Source organism: Leptonychotes weddellii, chromosome 5, assembly GCF_054177405.1.
Source record: "Leptonychotes weddellii isolate Sample4059 chromosome 5, ASM5417740v2, whole genome shotgun sequence".
Taxonomy (NCBI): domain Eukaryota; kingdom Metazoa; phylum Chordata; class Mammalia; order Carnivora; family Phocidae; genus Leptonychotes; species Leptonychotes weddellii.
In genome coordinates, this window is record NC_138373.1 from 133613354 (window position 1) to 133637912 (window position 24559).

The 24559-nt window shown below is 36.6% G+C and overlaps 1 long non-coding RNA gene across 3 annotated transcripts in view; it reads left to right on the top strand.

Annotated features, from left to right (window-relative positions):
• LOC115936771 (uncharacterized) overlaps nucleotides 1-24559 on the top strand; it is a 179066-nt gene that overhangs the window by 143845 nt on the left and 10662 nt on the right. For 2 of the 3 annotated variants that reach the window (XR_014145828.1, XR_014145830.1), the window contains 3 exons: nucleotides 16485-16650; nucleotides 17584-17708; nucleotides 24299-24496. This is a non-coding gene — a long non-coding RNA (uncharacterized LOC115936771). The remainder of the gene's footprint in view (nucleotides 1-16484; nucleotides 16651-17583; nucleotides 17709-24298; nucleotides 24497-24559) is intronic. The other variant, XR_014145829.1, reaches the window with a different exon arrangement.

The window sequence follows — 24559 nt, forward strand, 5'->3', positions numbered from 1 at the left end:
AAGTGGTCTCTTCGTCTCCCATCGAAGTCACCTTATTGATCCGTATGATAACATATTATTTTGTTCCCTCTTTGAGAACCAGCTCTAAATTAAGCAAATTTCTCCCTGTAAAGTTAGTTACACCAGAATGTGTCTCATATTCTTCAAATATTGCTTCAACTAGGGGAGATTTCTTTGTTACAGGTTTTCTTGGAACTGAGTTCCCATCAATCTGAGGATATACCTCAGCTTTTTACATTCACTACCGTGACTCTTTGATTAATGCCTGCCTCATTCACCCAACTAGTGGACTGACACTTTATAAATAGCTGTTAAGGAAGTGACTTTGTGACTTGAATTTCTTAGCTAATAACATCTGCAGTATATACATATATGTATAGATTTATACCTATGGTGTGTGTTTATGTGTCTTTATTTTCCAGGAGTTTTAATTAATTCTTTTTCTACCATCCAACCACTGAAATTAGAAGAAATAAAATAAATTGAGAAGTTTTGATAGGATATATTAATGTTTGTTTATATTTGTTATATCCAGAGTTGGACTTACACATATACAGGATAGGGAGGTAGGGAGCTTGTCTTTTCAAGTGCTTGCATAATACACCAAGATAGACCACATACTGAGGCACGGAACAGTCCTCAACAAACATAAAAGGTTAAAATCTTATAGAATGCATCTTCCAAACACAATGGAATCAAAGAAATTAATAACAAAGAAAATAGGGAAGCCTCTAAATTCTTTGAAAGTAAACAACATGTTTCTAATTAATCCATGGATCAAAAAGGAAATCTCAAAGGAAATAGAAAAACCTATGGATCTCAAAATGGATTATGAACGATGCAGACCTCTTTCAATGGGCATAAGGGTTAAACTGTAGAGTATCTGTACCATAGAATGCTACTAAATATGAAAAATAGCAAGTACTATCAACTACCCATATCTCTAGGGAATTATGTTGAGTGAAAAAAAATCAATCCCAAAAGGTTACATACTGCGGAATTTTATTTACATACCATTTTTGAAATGAGAAAATTATAGAAATGAAAAACAGTCTAGTGATTGGCAGGGATCAAGAAAGGTGCATAGGCGGGAGGGAAATGAATATGGATATACAAGTGTAACATGAGGGATCCTGATGAGAGTATTCTGCATCTTGGCTGTATCAATATCCTGGTTGTGAGAGTGTAGAGTAGTCCCCCCTATCCAAGGGGATGCCTGGAACCACAGTTAGGACTGGACTCTGTACGCACTATGTTTTTTCATATTCATACCTTCCTATGATGAAGTTTAATTTTTGGAATAGGCACAGTAAGTGATGAACAACAAGAACTAATAATGAAATAGAAATATTATAATGATGTACTGTAATACAAATTAGGTAAATATGGTCTCTCTCAAAATATCTTACTGTACTGTCCTCACTCTGCCTCTTGTGAGGATGTAAGATGATAAAATGCCGAGGGGACGAGATGAAGCGAGTGAATGACACAGGCATTATGACGTAGAATTAGGCTACTAGTGACCTTCTGAGGCTATGTCAGAAGGAGGATCATCCACTTGCGGACTGAGGTTGGCCATGGGTAGCTGGAACCATGTAAAGTGAAACTGTGGACAAGGGGGACTTCTGTACTGTTTTGGAAGATATTATCATTGGAGAAAACGGAGTAAAGGGTACATGAGATCTCTGTGTATTATACCTTGCAACTAACTACCTGTGAATCCACAATGATCTCAAAGTAAAAAAGTTTAATAAAGTAACTATGATAAGTATAATTATTATTTTCATTTTTAAAATAAGGCAATTGAGGCAGACCGAGTTTAAGTAATTTGTTCATTGTGAGAGGAGTCCTAAGTGACAGAACTGGGATTTGAAGCATCTGGGTTTTGAGATCAGAATTCTCACTCTTAACCCTAAAGCTTCACTGCTTTTACTTTTTCCTGGCTGCATGAAGCCCACAAATAAGTTGTCTGATCATCCAAATTATATTTCATAAAATAATCTTGTAACATTCCAAGATAACCAACATTGAACAACACACAACAAGCATTCTTACTTTACATAACATGTGAAAGGCCAATATTCAAACTCTAGTACATAATAATTAGGACCATAACAAATATATATGACCTAATATATATATACGACATTCAGTTCTTTTTATGTACTAAATTTAAGTGGCTATTCTAATTCAAATGGTATACAATGGCTTATAAGGGCTACTTGCTTTTTTATCAGAGTGACGCAGAGAAAGCTCATGTTTTTCAAAGAACTGCTTAGAAATCAACATAGTTGGGCGCCTGGGTGGCTCAGTCGGTTAAGCGACTGCCTTCAGCTCAGGTCATGATCCTGGGGTCCGGGGATCGAGTCCCGCATCGGGCTCCCTGCTCAGCGGGGAGTCTGCTTCTCCCTCTGACCCTCCTCCCTCTCGTGCTCTCTGTCTCTCATTCTCTCTCGCAAATAAATAAATAAAATCTTTAAAAAAAAAAAAAAAGAAATCAACATAGTTTATACAGGTCTCAATTCCATTAAAGAAAGCTTCTCAATTAAAAACCACCATAGTATAAAATCTATCTTAATTCATAGACCATTAATAGGATTGATTTTTTTAGTTGTATTGCGACATCAACCCTACATTAAAAATATTATGACCAACATAATAGGAGACTGTGGACTTTCTGTGAACAAGACTTAAAGGTATTCTAAATCTTATCATTCTAATCTGATATTAAATGGTCATAATTATTTGGCATTATTTCCTTAACTTCTTGAGTTTTGTTTTTTTTTTCCATTTCATTCTCATAGCCTTATGAGGAAGAGAGAATAGACTCAACTATCCCTAGCTGATGATGCAGCCAAGGCAGAGGGAGGAAACCTAATGTGTCCTGCCCTTCTAACCAAGTCTGATAATTTCATTTGAGAGAAAGAAAGAATTCCCTTATACATTGCCATAAAACAGAGTGACAAAGTAATAACTGGATAGAATCTAAGTGAAAAGTTAGTATAGAAAGCTGTCCAGAAGTCATTTATAGAATCACACCAAAAATGAGAAGTTGCAATCAGTGATAAACTGTGTCTTTCTGGATTTAGTAACAAGTATAGTGCAGAAGTTAGGAACACAACAGTCTTCTGTATCAGATTGCTCCTGGGTTTTAATCCCAATATGATTATTTCTAATAGCCACATATTGTCATATTTTTCTGCCCCACTTTCCCAGAGAATTGAATGGAAAAAAATGCTAGTGACCACATGTGGTTATGGTAAAAATGTTCCCAGCACAATGCAAGTTCTCACGCGGTGGTAGAAGCAGCAAATGTTGGAAGTCATCACTGAACAAGAAGAGTTTTATTAATGGAAAAGGGAAATGGTTGTCAGTAGGAAGCCTAATTGTGACAGGTGCTTTATATTCAGTCTGTCCCTAACTCTAGACAAGGACATACACCCACCTCAAGTTTACAGTTAAAGAATGGGCATTTGCCCCATTTTAGCAAGGTATTAAGTGAGTTAAAGCATGCGTAAAGGGGCTTCCAAGAGCTCCTGACACAGTACCTATTCAGTAAGTGTTAGCTCCTATTAACATCACTATTACTACATAGTGAAGAAAAATTAAAACATGTTCTGTGGGACACAAGAGCTCATTATACATCATAAGGTCACTGCAAATTAGCCATGTTTTTGGATTTAGGTTATAAACCACGTGCTAAGAATAGCAAATACCTATACAGAAGTGGGAGCTCCTGAGTAAAATGTAAGGCCCTTTAAGTTTTCTTTAGTAATCAGGGTGAAGAACGGCTGCAGGAAAGACATGTCTGCCACTCAGCGAAGCAGCCCTGCTTTGCCATTACTGGAGCTGGTATGGCCAGCACGGGATGGATAAATGGTCTGCTCTCCACCTGAGAGGGGACATTTCTAGGTGACTTAAAAACAGGCATCATTCCAGAACACGGGAAGGAAAAATAGACTATAGCATTAGTCTCAAGTTTATCATCACTGAAAGAAGTCTAATTAATTTTACCTAGTTAGGGGCCGTACCATAGGTGGATACAGAGATTCAGAGATTAATAATATACTGTCTGCTCCCTTTAGAAGTTCATGAGACTATAGGAGAAACTAGCAGATGAACAAATAACCTTCTGCAATGTGACAATTACACTGAAATAAGATAAAGGATGATGGGGTAATGTTTAATTAATTCTTGCAGAAATCAAAGAAGAAAACTGCAAGGAAAAAATATATATAGCAGTGGTATTTCTTTGCTCATTTCATTTATTCACTTCAAGCATGCTCACAAGTCAGGCTACTATTACTTTAGTTGACTCAGGTATTCAGGGGAAAATCAAACCGCGTAGAATTTGATACAACCCAGACAGTAATCTGGGTCTTTTATGTCAGAGTCATGTCTGACATTTTAGATATGTTCAAGAAAAAGGAATAATATTTCCCAATATTAAAATACTGAGTTTAAGTGCAAAGTTTACATTAGAGAATTATTTATCATTCATCTCATCTCTATATAGTATTATTAATAACTATTGGTCCACAAAAGCAGAAATGCCATGCTTATGTTTTTCAAAGTGAGCTGTATTAGAACTAGTATAGTGATAAATGTATGAAGACACTTACTACTGATCACTTTAAGCAGACATTTTACTTGAGATCTGTTTATATTTGTCTGTATAAAGTTTAAATTATTTTCATGTCAAGAGAACCTTGCAGCATTCTCAACTATAACGTTATGCCATGGAAATTACTGCATCCCTTACATGGAAAAGAATGTGATGTCTTTTCTAAGCACTGTGACATTGAGCAGGTTTTTATGTTTTTCCTGTTCAACTTCACACATCAAATGTCATTATAACAACTATGTTGTAAAATAATTTAAATAACTATATGAGAAAATTATGGGGCTTGGGATGGAATAGTCTTCCAACGTAATAATTATATCTCTGATAGAAAAGATTCTAATTTAGACCTGACTCAGTGCTTGAAAAAAAAAATCAACATGATGTTTTATGGAATTCCAAAACAATAAATAAAATGACAAGGCAAAGAAGTCAAAATATAATTTTAAATAATAAACCGTCCACACTATTGAAAGATAAAGATGCAAAGTAAATTCAAATGCTTGTTCACTGCTCCCCTACCCCCACCGCACCCCCCCCCCCGCACCCCGCTCCCCACCCCCACCATTTATCAAATTAAGGTGAGTTCCAATGGCCCTCTAGTGGTGATGTATTAGGGTTAGAGATTTTAACACTCAAAGGGTAAAAAAGCTATCTCCTTTCAGAACTACTAAAGTGAAACATGTTCCTCTAAATGCCAAATTCTAGGAATATATTTTTAAATCTCCGTGTGGGATGCGAGTAGAAAATTTTTCCTCAGCCAATGTGGGGTTTCTTCTTGTACCCCTCAATAAAAGATATGTCAAGTGAAGATGACAAATCGGGATACCACATGGTACATCATAATAACGCAGTACTTTTGCCACATTAAATTTTGCAAAAGGTTGCAGATGAGTCACAGTACAAAGTTCTGCAAGAGCCACCACGTATCTCTTTACTGCACCTTAATTTTTTTCAGCGAGCCTCCTCTTACTGGAGCCCTGGCATTTTCTTCAAAAGGACTGTCAATTGTCTTAATGTTCCTAGGACATGCACAAATGACTCTGAGGTTTCAGATTGGAAGGCAAGGGGAGTCACCTTCCGCCCAGCCTTCTTCCTAGCGAAGCTTCCTGATTTTTTTCTGGACCGGATCACTCCTAAGACAGCCCTCCCAACATTAAATGTCTTATAAAGAATACATTGTATTCCATCCACGGGACACTATTTGGTTCTTGGCCTTAACAAACAGCGGTCCTTAAGGGGGAGGATGCCACAGCTCCCTTGCCATAAGGAGCGGCTTGATGAGCTCATTTTTATAAGTTAATGCCCAAATGTCCCAAAATCAATCATCAGCATTTAGAAGCTTTGCCCCCATTTGCCTTAAAGGTCAAACCAAAACAAACCAACAACTTTGCTATAGCAGAAATAATCTATGGTCTTGTAATAACTGAAAGCAGTATTTAATCAAGTCAGCTTCCAACGAAAAGATGGCCCCGGAGCTCAGGAAGCAGTGTTGTCAAGGACGGGTAGGAAGCTCGATAACGCGTGTGCTTGCTTCTTCACTCCACAACGTCCAGCTCCCCAAACGGTGGCAGCTACTGTGGACAGTGGTGATTCACAACAAATAAGTTAGTATTACTGAAAGGAATGAAGGGAGGAAGGAAGAGAGGAAGAGTGAGAGGAAGCAGTCAATTTTTCCTGTTTACGTGAAAACCCTTTTGAGCACAATAGTCTTTGAAGCAAACAAAGAAAATACAAATCACTTTTCAGTAATTTATTATGAAGTGCTAAGATTTTTACTTTTTTTTTCTTTTCTTTTTTAAGGAGAATATCCAGACTGACAATCAGGGTTAAAATACCATGAAATTGTAAAAGCCAAATATAAAATCAGAGGATTCTTTTGCAACCAAAATTTCCTTATTGTGTACACATAAAAGAGTTTTGATAATTATTCTGCTTCACTATAAATGCAAAAAAAGTATCATTTGATATCTGCAGATAGAGACAAGTTATGTTCACTTGAAATTAATGATGACAACATCTTTCTTTTAATTTCATTTTTTAGAATTTATTTCCTCTATCTTAATGCCTAGGACTGTGGTAGAGTATTGACTTTCTAATTTTTTTCTTATGTAATAAGAATTCTTTTCTTTTGTAATATTTAATGCTCTTTTGATTAAAAATATTTCTCAAAGGAAATATGATACATATGTACATACACAAAAGATAGGTTCATAGATGTACATTATATGCATGCAATATATGTGTGTATGTATACATATGCATACACACACACTCACACACACGTGAATCTTGACCACATCTGAGATATATGATTTTTTATTCTCAGTATAAACTTTATTATATATTTTGGAAATGTGATGAAATTTAAAGTGAGAAGATTAAAAGAAAAAATGCACTATCTCCTAAAGGTAAGCCAAAGATTTTTCTTGCTATCTAATGAAATATGATTGTGCAATGAGAAATTATTTTAGTACTTAAAAATATTTAGCAAAATCACCAATGACATGGATATAATTTGGGCTACAATTAACTATGCTCATACTGATGATGCATCTAAGTGCTTTGGATAGAAAAAACTATGTATTCTTTTAGGCTGTGAAGTTTTAAGTTAGATATTTGATCTAACTTGTCTGGTCCTTTGAGTTCTGAGTCTTCAGGGATACCTTATAGGTTGATGGCCAACCCCATGAAAGATGAAACAGACACCCATCCAAGTTAAATCCTAGCTCTGCTATTTAGTACCTCTGTGCCCTTAATTCAGATACTTCAAATCTCTGGAAGTGTTTTCCTAATTGTAAAATACTACCTAACTCCAGTGTTATTCAAAGGATTAGACGAAACAAAACATGTCAAGTGTTTTTGCACAGAAGTTTTTATTACAGTATAAGAGCTTGGTAGATGGCAATGCATTATTATTACACAAGAAGAATGAGTGTGGCGATGAGATAATTTGGTGCAAGCCAGGAGGCGGGTGGTGAAGGGTCAGAGGGCAAGAGGGCAGGTTGATTAACGTGTGTATATTTAGGGGGATTGAATTCATCAAGTAATTTCTCCACTCCCCATTTCACTTTGCATTTTTGGTCACAGCCTCTGTGATTTTTGTTTTGTTCATGATCTAAGGTTTATTCTCATAAGACTCTCTATGGTGGGGGAGGTATAAATATAGGTATAGTGACTGATTGAACACTCAGAAATTGCTTGCAGTCTTATGCACTCAAACAAGAGAACTATGGAATTCAACTTGGAATGTGATGTACTGTATTATTAGTAAATTTAAGTGTTAAGTGTATATACGAGGAATGAATTATAATTATCACTTTTTAGAATGAAGGAAACTTTGGGTTCTAGAACAATATTCCCCAAATTGATACACAAGATGAAATTCTGTTATCTCCTTGTTACTGCATCCCTTTAGCAATATCACCTTGCTTTTCGGTACACAAAATAAAATTGATTTCTGAAGATTTCTAAATTCCCCTACTTTATAGATCAGAGGCACCCAAAGATGAGCAGTATTGAGAGCTGATTTCATTAAACATAGGGAACCAACTAAACAGAAACTTGAAATCCTGCAACCTCGGGACTGCCCACAATTCTCCTTCCGTGTGTCTTTATTACCATGGCAGTCACCTGAAATTCAGAAATTAAATTAAAATGGAACACTCCAGTCTAAACTGAGTAATAATATACGCAATTAAAATTATAAAATGATTTCCAAGATGATAACACTTTACCCTCAAAGTGTTACATATGTATTGAAGCAAAACCTTGACTTTAGAACTATCAAGTTTGGGACAAGGAAAGAAATGCCATGGCTTGAGTCCAGAATGTAAAGATCAAAGACACATGAAGTGGATGCTTGCAACACTGTTTTTCATTGAAATCATCATGCAAAGATTAACCTGATAGTGATTTTCTAGAAATAAAATTATATTCAAATGCATTATGTTAGTAATAGTGTTAATTGATGGCTTACTCAAGTGTTCAGAGACTCACTGTGTCACGTGATGGAATTTTGCAAGTGACTTATTTTTAAGGGTTTAACAAGCTTTTTTTTTTTAAATTTGAATTCCAGTGAAAACGTTCTTTTCTAAGCTATTTATTACCTTTTTTATTTTTACTTTTTAATTTTTTTGAAGATTTTATTTATTTATTTGTGAGAGAGAGAGAGAGCACAGCAGGGGGAGCAGCAGAGGGAGAAACAGGCTCCCTGCTGAGCAACAAGCCCTATGCGGGACTCAATCCCAGGACCCTGGGATCATGACCCAAGCCAAAGGCAGATGCTTAAGGGACTGAGCCACCCAGGTGTCCCTATTACCTCTTTTTAACCTATAATTTACATCCCTCCAATCTTTTAGTAAATAATGATTTTTTTTTTTGTACAGCTGCCATGAAAGACTATGTCAGAACAAGACAAGCACAGACCATACCATGTATACATAGAAATTTTGTTACATTTGTTTTGTTATCTGCACATGAGCAAACAAAAATTGGGAAGATGAAAATATTTATTGAAAGTTGTGTTAAAATATTTCTCCAATTTTTTATTATAATTGTTTCAGGGTTTTCTTCCTCAAATGTTCCTGAATCCAAAAAAAAAAAAAAAGAGTCAAGGAAAGATAGCATCATGGCTTAATGAGGGATTGGGGCAAAAAGAGAGAACAGGAATAGGCTCGGAAGGAACTCTCAGAGAGGTAGAAGGGACACAGATAAAATGATATAAAAGGAGACCCAGGGAAGGCACAGATAGAGTAATTATTATGTGGCAGGCACTATTCTAAACATTTAATCATCACAGCAGCCTTGTGAAATAGGTATAATAGTTATCAGCATTTTCCAGACCAGAGAGTCTAAGGTACAGGGAGACTATCATGTCCCCAGTCTCACAGTGAATCAGTGGTGTAGTTGGGACTTTTTTTTTTTTTTTAAAGATTTTATTTATTTAACAGAGAGAGACACAGTGAGAGAGGGAACACAAGCAGGGGGAGTGGGAAAGGGAGAAGCAGGCTTCCCGCCAAGCAGGGAGCCCGATGCGGGGCTCAATCCCGGGATCCTGGGATCATGACCTGAGCCGAAGGCAGATGCTTAATGACTGAGCCACCCAGGCGCCCTGTAGTTGGGATTTGAGACAGAGTTTGTGTATCCATGCATGTAATTACCAACCAGACAGGGGATAAGGGAGTTTGGGAAAAGGGAGTCAATTCTTGTAGGTTACATAAAGGAAAGAAGAGCACTGGTTTTAGCAATAAGGAAGTCATTAATAACTTTTGTCAGAACCCTTTCAGTGGGAAGCAGGCTTTGGTGTTGCCCGCTGAGCTCTTCCACAGCAACTTTTCTGATTTTGGATTCCCCCACTCCTTTTATCCAGGTAGGGGTTTTCCAGAATAGGACTCAGACCATATTTGGCATGCAAGATCTTAATCAAGGGTCCACAGTGTGAGGAAGAAAGAAGGAGCCCTACAGGGAGAAAAAAGGAAGTCAAACTTCCATGCAGACCTGAAACAGTTTTAGCCAATCCAACAAAGAGATCTGGAGGGATTACTGACCATTAAAATTATTTTATGGTGTCTGGATGGATCAGTGGGTTAAGCCTCTGCCTTCAGCTCAGGTCATGATCCTGGAGTCCCAGATCCAGTCCTACTTCTCCCTCTCCTTTTGTCCCTCCCCACCTCTTGTGTTCTCTCTCACTCTCTCTCAAAAAAACAAATAAAGTCTTAAAAAAAATAAAGTTGTTTTACATTGGGTTAAAATGCCTCAGCTTTATAACCACTCTTGGCTCAGTCATCAGACATGGCTGGTCCAGGCATGGCCTGACCACGGATGGGGCTGGGTGAGAGGCTCACAACTGAAAAAATAGCCCTTTGCTAACCAAGCTATCTGCAGAAGTCCTTGGAAGGGAGTGTCTACCATGCCTCCCAATAGATTTTTAAGCTTCTATTTCCTTATATTAAATCTCATATTTAGATAATTAAAAGTGGCTTTTTTCCTCTGACTGGTACATAGACTAAGCAACTTTTGCATTATAAGTATGTCTTTGATGCTGTTTTTTTTAATAGATTGGTAACATCTTGAGGTCAAGGACCTTATCTTTTCATCTTGTTTTTTTCAAATCTAACAGAGCAATATGACTCATAATAAAATGTGTTGACAATTGAATAGGTGGGGCATTTGAGATAAGTCTTTAAGGATGACTAAGAGTTTGCCAGTCAGAACACAGAACCAAAGGCTAAACAGCTTGTGTGCTGATTAAACTTGCAGTAATTCTGTTTTCCTTTGTGTTTTTTAAATATATAAAAGAATAGTTTACATTTATCCACTGCACTGTAAAAGCTTACTCAGTGCCCCAAGCAGAAATCTTTCCAAAAACAATTGGGGGAATAAGTAAAATGTACTTATTTATTTTCAGATAATTTATTTATTTATTTATTTATTTATTTATTTATTTATTTATTTAAGATTTTATTTATTTATTTGACAGAGAGAGACACAGCGAGAGAGGGAACACAAGCAGGGGGAGTGGGAGAGGGAGAAGCAGGCTTCCCGCCCAGCAGGAAGCCTGATGTGGGGCTCGATCCCAGGACTCTGGGATCATGACCTGAGCCGAAGGCAGACGCTTAATGACTGAGCCACCCAGCCGCCCCTGGATAATTTATTTAAATGCAAATGTTTCAGTATGTAAACCATTTTCAGGGAATTTTTTTTTTTAAGTTTAAATCGCATTTGTAAATTTCATAAGTTTAAATTCAACATAAGATGGGAGAGCAAAGACAACCATTTCAAAGATGCTTTTTTAAAAATATAAGGCCATTTTCTACTTACGTTATACATTCTTTTGTCTAATTTTTTTACTCTATACTACATATGGTTTCAGTTCCTCTATTATAAATGGATAATAATTTATAGATTTTTATGAGAATTGAATTAAATAGCATTTAAATTACTTAAGTACCTTGGGTATAACAGATCCTAAAAGGTGCCTTATTTTTCGTACCTTAATTATCTATTTATTTAGGGAAAGGGCTGCCTCTCATCGCCTTATTTCCAGCACCTAGCACTGTATTTGGTCCAGAGTATGTGCAAGATAAGTTTTCTCAATCAATAGAAAATTAATGAAAATGGGATCAAAATCATGATAAGAATTTTAAACAATTAGAAATCAAAGGGAAAAACTAGTTTTCAAGTAAATATAAAGCATTTAAGACTTTATTACACTGCTCTTTCTTCAAACGGTATTTAACAAACGATGTTTCTCTGTCACTCAAACAGATTTTCTTTTATAAATTTGGAATGATGCCTTAGGAAGGGAATTTGAGATTATCTACCTCTCCTTTTCAGATGACAGTATCAAGGCTGCACAATGAATTTGTGGTGGTCTGAGGATTGGAAAGTCACTCTCCAAGCATATTCAGTAGACTCTCTTCATCCAAGCCCCCCACTGGTTGCCAGAAACCGTGGATAGTACCAAACCCTATATATACTATGCTTTGTCCTAAACATACATCCTTATGATAAAGTTTTATTTATAAACTAGGCACAGAGATTAACAATAATAATGAATAATAAACTAAATAATAAAATAGAGCAATTATAACAATATTCTGTAGTAACAGTTGTGTGCATGTGGTCTCTCTGTAAAGATACCTTTCTTGTGATGATGTGAAATGATAAAATGCCTGCATGAGGAGATTAAATGAGGTGAATGATGTAACCATCGTTAACCTAGCGTTAGACTGTTATTGACCTTCTGATGTTACATCAGGAGGATCATCTGCTTCAGGACCTCACTGACCCAGGTAACTCAAAGAGCAGAAAGTGAAACCGTGGATAAAAGGTGGGGGGGAGGGACTACTGTAATTCACAATCATTGTTTCTCAGTCAAAAATATTGATTGAAAGGCTACTAATGTTTCTGTCATCTACTCTTCTAGACTTATAAAAGACAAAAGTATAAAATAGGTTTCTTTGCATGGGTAAATTATCTACATGTTTTTAATCCAGCAGATATTTATTTGTTGTTAAAGTTATTTGTGTATATAATAAACCCTTGAAACCAGTAAAACCACTTGCATAATAGAGCCATTGATGTAATACAATATAGTGAGATCCTAAAACTGTTTATTTAGTAGTTTATTCAATTGACTGCCTAAAATACTGGTTCTTGTCATCTGAAGCATGCCCATCCTTCACTGCCAAGGTAAAATTTTGCTTGATACAAGGTGCCTAGGGTACTGAAAATTGGGATTCCAGTTCTGGCTTCATGTCTAACTAAGCAACACTACAAGCTTGGAGTCTCTTTGTACATAAAGAAGGATTTACATAGATCATTTCTAAGTTCCTCCCCTGCTTTAAAAGTTGTAAGGTACTACAGCGCACTTTGCCTTACTCTACCCTTTCTTTTCTGATTTCCAGTGGTGCTTCCTAGCTGCTACCAAATAATATGGTGCTTGGAAAATAATGTATATAGCTTCATGTGACTTTCACTCTGTTTATCATTTGTATGTCTTATTTCCTAAAAAATGCAAATTCTTCAGGGAAAGACAGTACTAAACTCCTTTACTCTCTCTCTCTCACTTATGACTAGTAATACTAAGAACACACTTGATACTTGTTGGTTCATTTAATAAAGCCGATGTTCAAAAACTTAAGCTTGGGAAACAACTGGATGACTATCAATGTTACTGTATAAAAGGGAGCTATTGCTCTACCAAGGAACTGATATTTGAGAGGTGTAGAGAATTGTCAAAACTTTCCATTTGGCAGACTTTACTGGAGGGACTGCCTACATATACCAATCGCACTTCTCTGCCCCTTCTCTCTTTAAGAACTACATTTACCCACACCCACCCTAAAGGAAATGAATAAATGGAGTTTGGATTACCAACGCCAACCTCTGCCAGAAGAAGAACAAAGAAAGCAGTTGCAGAAAATGGCAATTTGATGACGAAGGCTGTGTGAGGGTTCTCTTTTTATGTCACTTCTCCTTTCCCTACCAATTAATCTGAAACACATCTCCTCATTCTGAATACATCTTTCTCTTCCCTCTCTTCTCCCACTCTCACATAAGGCTCGAGAAATGATTTTTAATGTGTAGAATGAGTGGTGCTTCAGAGTTTATGGTCTTATTTGATCTTCCTCAGAACCATGTGAAGTACAGAATTTAGCATCTGAATGGTGCAGAGTGAAGAAACTATGAGGTCAGAATCTCTCCAAGGTAGTATATAAAACCAGAAGCCAAAAAATAGTAGTACATCCTCCTTCCCCACTTGTTGTGTCCTTTCTTTTTTGATTTTTTTTTTGTCCTTAAATCTCCTTCCCATTATACTGCGGTGGTTTAAATATAAGATAATAAATGGGACATTAAACACTCTGAAGATAAAAACTGAGACATAGAGCAGTCTTTAAAATAAAGTGATGTTCTCCATCTTGGTAATAAAATGAATATACCTAATATATAATGTAATGTGAACAGTACCTTAATAGAGTATATTTGTGAATTCCATTATTACAAGCATTTCCAAGATTGCTAAAATTCAGAGGGAAGGAGCTTATTTTTGAAATTTTGGGCCAATGTTCTCTCTTGCCTCCGTTTTGGTAGATTTTCACGGGGATTATTCCAGAACTGGTACAAAAGGATGGTGAACTCTCATCTCTTCCATATTCCTGGCTTTGGCCTCTCAGAGTATCAGATTTTCTTTTTAAACACTGCAATTAATGAAGTATAGCCAATTTAATTTTAAAGAGTATATGCCAAATATTTCCCATGACTCGTGATGTTCTCCTTATATCCAGTTGAACTGTGATCTGTGAACTGATTAACTTTGCCCTTTTCTTCTTCTTGTAAAAGCCTGCAGGTAGGTACTGATCCATTCCAATTAATATCTAATGGTGATAAACTAAAGACAAAACTCCAGCTAACAGCTTCCATCTGTGGTTATGCATAAAATATCTGCTTCTGGCAAGTGACACTATATGCAAATTTTAAAATTTCAATGCTGCAGGAATTACATAATGAATTCATATATGCCAAAAATAGAGATTCCCCCACTTTTCATCACCTTCCCTTTCGTTAATGCTCAGGAACCCTATAAATACAGTTAGAAATACATTTTAATCTTTATATATTTTTCTTAATATGCTGGTCTTAAATTTTTCTCTTGTCTCGGCTGCCAGTACCAATGAATACATTATATTTTGGTCCCCACATTTTAAAGAAATGTAAAATTCACTCAATTTAACTAGTATTAATTAAAGAAATTGACATTACTTTTGGTATCACTGTAACATTCTTAAGGCTAGTGCCCATGTTGAATTATTACTATGTTCCCCTAGTACCTTATATTTAGATTATACTTGTTTTCTTGAGGCCTCTGTATTTGCTGCCAACAAAACTGTCCAACCATATGATTTACTGTACTCAGGCTTAAAAATGGATGTAAGTAATGTATTCCATGTGCCACTATACAGGTTTTTTACTTCTGTTATTTCAGAAAGGAAATTGTCTAATCCCAACCCCCCCACCCTTTATCTTTCTCTCTCCCTCCCTCTCCAGGAAGCGTCTCGTTGGTTTTAAGTTGTTCCAGCTTTAGTGAACATATATTTATGTATTAGGCTAGTGTTAATTTCGAGAGAGTATCATCCTTAGAGAGAGCACTGTCTTTACAAATAGTCAAATTAATAAGTTAATTGACATAAATGGACGAGTCTTAATGGTATCCAAGGGCTCAAAAAAATGTTAGCAACTTGAAGGCTCAACCTTTTAGAGCCAACATGTTCTTTATGAATGTATAACTGTGCACTGTGTACCTGCCATCGAGAAACCGAGCATTTGTGGTTTAACAATGTAGGTCTGTTGTCTGTTAGTAAGTATGCTGTCTTACTTGCCTGGGAACTGGGTAAACTCTAGAAATTAAAAAAAGGAAAGGTGGTGAAAAGTGAAGAGATCTCTTTTTTTAGGCATATAAGAACACATTATATAACTTCTACAGCACTTGATTCTTTTTTAAGTCAAGTGGGATATAGGAAGGTAAGTTTCCACTCTTTTGATAGTTGTTTTGTGGGTTTTTTTTTTTTTTTTGTAAATCATCTTTGTGGAAAAGTATATGTGTTCCTCACATTTCAGTAACTCTTAAGAGTATACTTTTAACTTGTAAACCACTCAGGTTAATTCTCTCACTCGAGGGATTCAATTACAAAACATTGCCTCTAGTGAGAAAAGTAATTCTAAAGGCATATTTGCATGTGCTGTGTCTGTGTTGACCTTTATTTTATTCTCTTTAGATACTCAGTGAGTTTAGCTGGGTTCTCTGAATCTCCAAGGTATTAGAATAATGGCAATTTTATGATCAGTAAACGTTCTGGGAGTAGAAAATGTGAGCTTTGAGAAGCATGGGAAGGCTGGGGAGTTTACCCTTTGGGACAAGGCACATAATGAGGAATCACACTGGGCAATTTTTTAGTTTATGGGAACTCTGAGAGCAACAATTCTCACTCCCAGATAGATGTTTGGGAATAGCAATTCAGTGACTGTGGAGAGGGTGACCTTGGATATGACTAATCAAGAATGAATGAACTTGCTACAGAAATTAAGTAAAAAGATATTGGACAAAATAATATGCCAGAGAAATGGTTCAGGCAATGGATCTATTAACCTTCAGAAAGAAGAAATCAGCCAATCGTTTTGATTCAGGGAGAAGTGTTATTTTATTGATGAACACAATTCCATGTTCAATGTCTTATTAAGCTTTGTAGAGGACACTTTGGAAACACTGCCCAGTCACAGTCACCATTTCTTTACAACCTGGTTCCTTCACAGGGATCAGCCTTGACAGCCATGTTGCTCAGTGCATGCCTTTTGCTTACAGCCTTGGTGGATTCAGTCAGAGGCCACTCAGTTCCTGACTGAGAACGTGCACGTGGAGGAGATTGCTGTTTTGGGGGGCTGAACCACTAAAGCCCAAGTTCAGGGAGCATAGAATAACCATCTTTTATGAGACATAGGAACCAGAGAGACCAGAGAAGAACAGAGAGGTGAGAACAAACATCCACATGGCACTGAAGTCCCTCATATCAGCATTTGCCTGCTTCCTCCCTTGGGTTCCCACGGGACAGCCCTAATCTAAACCACCTCTGCCTTTTCTTCCCCTCAAGCTAGTTTATGTAGGTCACTGCTGGCTAAGTCCTAAAGATTGACTCAAGTATTTCTTCTGGTAGTCAGTGAACTGCTCACTTTTTTTTTATATTTCCTAATGAATTACATTTACTTCTATTAATAAGGAGAGTCTGCAGAGGTGGATAATATCATGTAATTACATTCAAAATGAGAAATATACTACTTGTTATTAACAAAAAGAGATGAAATGCAGAAAAAAATTATTATTGTGATTGTTGCTATGGCTGTTTACCTCCCTTTTATTACTGATTGATTTCGAAGTCAAAGTTAATATAGACTACATTTAATTTTAATGCTTAGTATTAAATATTTAAAATACAAAAAATGCAAAATTATGATCCTTTTAAGAAGACAATTTTTAATCTTATAAAGGAAGAAAAAAGTGCATATAATTAAATTCAGAAATTATTTATTCAATGTGGCTAACAGTTTGATATGTACAAGAAGCAGCTGAGAAGCTTGTTCAGAAAATGTGTGTGGGGGGGGTACACGATAACAATTCTGATATCGCTACGTATGTTTATTTGAGTTGAACAATTAAATAAATGGATGGTGGATGGTAGGAGCCAGATTTCTCATTATTGGGGTGGAAATTTTCAGGTAAGCAAGGTGAAGAGACTAGAATGATTCATGTGGTTACAGAATAGAGTTAGAGACAACAGTAAGAACGCATAATTGGCTTAATATATTTAGCTTAATAGTTTTAAATACATATAGTTGCATGTTAAAATACTTATAGATATGTGTATACACACAGGTTAACGTAAACATATATTTTCTTGTTCTGTCAGCTGACTGTACCTGAAAGAAACGACACCCCAGAAGCAATGAGCACACCTAGCACAGAGATCTTGGTGTCTGACGCTATTCTCCAATAAAAGGAAACATGGCTGCTTCTTCACCTGGGGCAAAAAAGGTGAGCCCAGAGCATCTCATAGTGCCAGAAAGTAAGAAAGTGCTAAAAAAAAGAACAAACAGTAAAACCCACTGTGATGAGAATATCAAAGGGACATAGAAGACAAGTGAAAGAGCTCCCAATGATCACGCTAAGATACTTTGAACAAACATGATAAAGGAGCATTAGATTGTAACCCAAAGTATAAAATAAATGTCCACAAGTTTATACTGATATAAATAAATGATTGAATAAAGTATTAAAACAGGAGAGAACAGACAAATCTTCCATGCGTAAGAACTCCAAATAACTTATATAGATATTCTGGCCTAATGGAGATATGTGTTTAAACTGGTGTGAGCATAGTAACTTCCTTCCAATGAATACAGTATGGGAAAGGGGGAAAAAGTAATTTTATGGTGAAGAAACCTGATAAAACTACCTCAGCCAGGTGATCAAGGTCAACATCAACAGTCATGTCATGTCGACAGTATGGATCCTTGATATGTGATGTGAATTGAAATAACTCTCTTTCATTGTCTTTTCCTAAACCCATAACCTCAGTCTACTTATGAGAACAGCATCAGATAAATTTTAAGTGTGTCATTGTCATTATATATAGTACTTTATATTGTATATAGTTTATGGTACTTTACCAGTGTTCCTCAAAATTGTAAAGGTCATTGAAAGAGAAAATATGAGGAACATTCATAGCCAAGAGGAGGCTAAGGAGATGTAACAATTATGTTTAATACAGGATTCTGGAACAGATAAAAGACTTGAGGAAAAAATTAAAGGAATCTGATAAAGTATGGACTTTAAAGTTAATACAATGTATCAGCATTGGTTCATCTGTTGTAACATACTGTTTTAATGTAAGATGTTAACAGTAGGGGAAAATATATGAGGGGTATATGATCTTCCCAGTTTTTCTGTTAAAAAATAAGGTCTATTTGAGGGAGAAAAAGAAAAGTAGATTATCAGGTCAGCCCCAAAAGATTTTTATGTAAGAGGACTGAAGTGCACTCCTGATTCTAATTCTTCCGGTCTACAACCACATTTGGGGGAATATTGCCCTAGTGTGTGAATTTTTTGAGGGTAGTAATTGTTTTGTTCAGTGTTCACTGAAATATATTTACTAATGACAGATTACTTATCTGGCCTACCCTCCTTTTTTAACTCTACTTTCCTGGATTATCTTCACCTCCTGGATTTTTAAAAGTTGGAGATCATCAGGGGTTGGTCTTAACACCTTTTTTCTTTCACTTGTGGTAGATGCTGTCACTTTCTTCCCAAATCCAGCATGATAGCACCCATTCTCCCAGCTGTGAGGGATGCATAGAGAGCCCTTATGTGTTGGAAAAGACTTCATTTAATGACTGGCCAACACAGGACTACAAAGGCCTGAAACCTTTCCTTACTTTTGTACAATTTTGAAATTATGTTCTGGTTTTAGCATCCCTGTGATGTGACCTGGGGCCTTTTATATTTCATCATAGTCCAACTTCTCACACTGTTCATTTAGACTCTTTTTCTTTCATACTTTTTTGATCCTAAGAGTTTTCTCTAATAAACTGCCTATCAGCTAATTCTCACTATAAAGCCTGTTTCCTAGGAAACTCAAAGTGCAACCTCACTGCATACTTCCTCCGGGAGTGAGTTCCATACACATCAGTGGTTTCCTTTTCCCTCTGTATTGTTATCTTTAATTTCTATCTCTATACCAAATCTCCTCCAAATGCCAGACCATATATCTCACAGATGTCTCAAAATATTCACTTGGATACCTCACTGTCAGCTAAAAATAAATATGCCAAAAATGGAAATCATAATTTCTACTCTGAAACTTTGTCCTCCTTCAGCCCTGCTTAGTGTAGCTGGATATAGTCTAAGAAAATACCTATGGTCTAGATCGTAGTATCACGTACAAGACTGTTAATATGGTCACCACAACACTCTATAGAAGGGTAAAGGCCAGTAGGTCCAATGTAAGGCATTTTCTTAAGCACTTTAAACATATTAGTTCATTTATCTCTCTCAACAACTCCATGAAGTAAGTTTCATTATAGTATTTTTAAAATTTTTTATAGAAAACTGCCATACAAAGAAGTATATAAATTGTCCAAGGTCCTAATGTCAAAACAAGGATTTGTACATCAATAATATGTGTCCTAAAATCCATATGCTAATTATTTTCTTATCCTGCCTCATTCACACAAGTATTAGTTTGATTTTGAATGTATTTGGTTGAGACTGATGGGTAAAAGGAATAGCTGGTCATATATGTTGTGGTTGGTAAGAACCACAACAGGCAGAAACATATTATTTAACTATACTATAATTTTTATATCCTCTTGTACTTGATGAAAGGAATGTCAGCTCCTCATGACAAGAAGAGAAGATTCCTGATCCTAGGATACAGAGTTCACCTAAACAAACTTATACTATGTTCCTTTTGGCTAGCAAGTTTGGATTAATACTACCCAAATTCAAAACCTATCTACCTATGTATCATTGAGATATATATCCTCATGTGTATACCAGAGTCAAAGCCCTTATCCATCCATCCATCAGATGAGCAAGCTAGAAGCCAAAACTTGAGTGTTATCATTGAAATCTCTCTCACTCCACCAATCGATTTTCAAGTCAAATTATTTTATAAATGTATCTAAAAGTCACTCACTTCTCAGCATCCAAAGCATGAATCTTATCACTACCCCTATAATTTCACTCAGGACTCCCCACACCTCCACCCTTGATGCTAGCTCATGGATCCTGCAAAGACTCTCTACCTAGTCTCCCTCTATCTACTTTTGCCTTCCCAATCAATCTTCTTTCGGTATCATAGAGTAGCGTTTTTAAAATAAAAATATAATAACATCTATTTCCTGCTTAAAACCTTTCAGTGACTTCCCCTTGCTCTTAAGAGAAAGACCAAAATGTACATTGTGCCTTACAGGGCTGCATATGCTGATTCTCCTTGCCTATCTTTTCCTGGTCAACGCTGTTATTATTCCTCTGTCCAACTTCTTTCAGACCTATTAGCATGTACCATGCCCCTTCCCATCTCAGGACTATGTCCATGCTGCTTTTTCTCTACAGAAACTCTCAACCCCATATATGGGTTGACTCATATTTCAAATTTCCATTCAATCAACACTTTTTGAAAGAGCTTGCAAAACTCCCAGCGTTCCCTCTCATAGCACTATGCCTTTTCCTTTACAGCTAAGTTGTCCAGTGGTTGACCATTAAATTCATTTTAAATTATGGCCAACTACATATAAGAACAACTCAAGAAAACACTCTTAAATGTATTTTGGACATTTTGATGTATTATATTCACAAACAACCCTTTTAAAACTTTTATTGGATTTAATGACCTCCAGTGGTTAAAACATTTTATTTCAAACACTGCATTTGGCTGGGGGCAAAGGCAAAAGCTGGGCATCTCAACCAGTTTATGGAGATACCTCTGGATCCAAACTCTCTTCCCATAAACCCAGCCTTATTAAAAGTAAATCGTAAAGCATGTGAGACAAATAGTTCAGGCTTTAAAAATCTAAGAAAAAAGCCAACTCATTTGTTGCCAAGATTCCATTTTTCACAGAATTGTAGGACCTTTGGTTTGTGAAGCATTTCATTTGAAATCAATATACCTCCTCTAACCATGAGGATGGAGAGAGTCGTTGTAAAACTGAGGGAAGGGGACAAGGAATTCAGTGGACCTGAGTATAGAAAAAGTCACCTGGTCTGATATCTTAGATGAGGAGCATGATTTAAAAGTCAAAGAATCAAAAAGTTAGTGGGACAGGAGTTGAAAAAGAAAATTAGTGATGCCTTTAAAAAGCTTGAGTCAGGGGGCAACTGGCTGGTTCAGTTGGTAGAGCACGTGACTCTTGATCTCAGGGTCAGGAGTTCAAATCTCACACTGGGCATGGAGCCTACTTAAAAATAAATAAATAAAAAAAAGTAAAATACTTGAGTCAGGACTTTGATTCTAAAATTGGCTATCCCATATCTCCTGCTGGGTGACACACAAGAACCAGGTCATGATGCTCACGCATGGGAGTAGGTTATATTTAAAGTCTCAGTCATCTCCTCTCCACCTGCCATTTTCCACGTTGCATTTGCGTGGCACATCTTGAGCAAAATGTGGAGTCTTTAAAGTGTGATTGCATAGTGTTCTTCTCTACTTTCTGAATCATTTGTCCCCATTTAAGGATAAAACATTTCTAAAATCCAGGAAAGAAAAAAGAAATATTTCTCATTGAACACCTAGAGTATGCCAGGACAACACTGTCACATTTAATCCTTGAGGCTTCCCCAATCCTGGTGGTGAAAATTTCCACTTCAGAAGATGGGAAGCAGAGAGTGCAGAAGAATCAACATCTTTTCTACATCATAAAATTCCAGAGTGGAACCTGTGTCTCTTTCTAACGCCCATTTTTTCTCCATTATACTAAGTTAGTCATCTGTTGTTCTCCAGGTCTCTGTACAATCCCCTCTATCAAAATGTAAGCTTATTTTTCTTTATTTCACACAATACACAATCTAATTCATGCTTTGACAGCAGTTGGTTGCCCACAAAGAAGACATTCATTTTAAGCAGTTCCCTATCTCTTTATGATCTGCAAGGGTTAAAAGATTTCATTTAGGGAAGGAATTTCAGACTTCCGATGAGCTGTGGGGGATTGGAGAGCCATATTAGGATCAGTTGGTTGGCTTTGCAGGTAAAGCTCACTTAACCTTTCTTTAGGGTGACTGCAGCCTGAAAGGAGATTCTGCTTCCCATTAGGCTGAGCCAGTCCTCAGTGGAGATGACCTGAAGGCAGGAGAGGTGGCCGCTGCTCTAACTGCCTATTTCAGGCCACTCCTGGCTGTTGCTTAGCCAAGGGTTCTTTCTTCACTAGCTTCTCCTAAAGGACCTTTAGAGTAATGTTTCCACAGTGGCAGAGCAAATAGGAATCCCTCAGAAAAAGAATAATAATCCTCAGAATTAGGGTCCAGCTATCTACTTTTTTTATCAAGCCCTAGTGGTCCAAAAAAATCACACTTTGAGAAACGCTAATGTGGAGACAGTCCTTTCTGACTATGTGCCTGCTAAGTGTCCATCCTGCAGATTTTATTGCCTCTCTACCTCTTTTTGCTAAACTTCCTTCAACTTTCCTGTCCCCTATTCTGCCAACCCAATGACATTATTTTAGTTAGTAATGTACTATATATTATTTATTTGTTATTTATTATTTGCTGATGTCTTTCCTCTCTAGAGATTATATACTTCTTTAAAATCTCTGATACAGTTCTTGACAACAATGCAGTAAATACAAGAGTAGATTTTCTTTAATAAAAGAAGCATTACTCTATTGGCAAAGCATATCCCCATGCTATTAATACTGAACGATGTTCTAAAGTTTATATCAGCTGTCACATTAGTACGGCAAATCAATATTTTCGATCTGCAAGAAAGAGAAAGCAAGTATGTTGGTGAAAAGAATAGAAAAACTTTTTTTTTGGCCAGGCTTGACCTTTATCAAGATGATGGATTGAAATGATCCAAAATGTTGACAGAATGCTTTTGCTGAGCTTTTGCTGAGATGACCAGATACCATAGTCACTGGAGTCGTTATAGCCCAGAAACAAAGCTGATTGAAGTTAGGCCATTTGCCTAATAAAGATGGAAGAGGGAGGCAAGTTGTTATATTTGTCTTATCTTACATGGATGAGTTTTGGCAGAATGGTTGAATAAGACTTAAATTACAGTTTCTCTCTTTTGTTAGCCAGGTTCCCAAATAACATTACCATATATGGCATTTTAAGGACTACCTCTGAACAGAGTCTCTCAAAGCCTTTGGCTATAAACTTTCTGAGGAACATTATCTAATCTCATCGTTTCATGAATCATAATTATAAAATGACTCTCAAATCTCTATCTCAAGTCATTCTTTTCTGGGTTATAGTCCTGAATCCCCAACACAAAGTCAGTATGCCCCACAAAAATGTCTTCTCCTTTCTCCTCACCATAGCTCCCTCTCTGGGCTTAATTTTACTTTTGAAAATGCTATGAGCATTCACTGAGTAATTAACACTTAAATCTGAGAGGATCCCTTTTTTCCCATATTAACCACTCAAAACCAATTTTCCACCAAAGTCTTTAAATTTTTGCCTCAAAATGTTTTTCTAATTTCCAGCATCATGACCCTGGACCAAGTCTTAACTCCACTGTGAGCTTCCTTACATGTATCTCCATTTCTTCCTTATTCAGCAAATTCTGCACTCTTCCACCAGCTTAATCTTTCCAAATTGCAGCCCTCATATTGTCCCTCAAGTTTTCAATAGATTTCCAATGTCTGTAAAATTATTAACCTTGTGCCCAGTTATTGGAAGCCACTTCTTACTTTTCTAGCTCTATTCTAAAGCTCCCTGTATATACTTTTAAATTTCTATAAATAGGTGTATTCGGCTGAATGGCAACCCCCTAAAAGATATGTCTACTTAGAATCTGTGAAAGTGATCATATTTGGAAAAGGGGTCTTTGCTGATGTAATTAAGGACCTCAAGATGAGGTCATCCTGGATTAGAGTGGCCCTAAATCCAACAAGTGTCCCTATAAGAGAAGAGACAGGGAGAAGACATGGGAGAAAGCCATGTGAAGATGGAGGCAGAAATTGGAGTTATCCAAGCCAGGAAACACCAGGAGGCACCAGAACCTGGAAGAAGGAAGGAAGGATTTTCCCTTAAAGCCTTTGGATGGAGTGTGACCCCTACTGACACCTTGATATCAGACTTATGGCCTCCAGGACTGTGAAAAAGTAAGTGTCTCTTGTTATAAGCCACCCTGTTTGTCTAATTTGTCTAATGAGTTGCAGCAACCC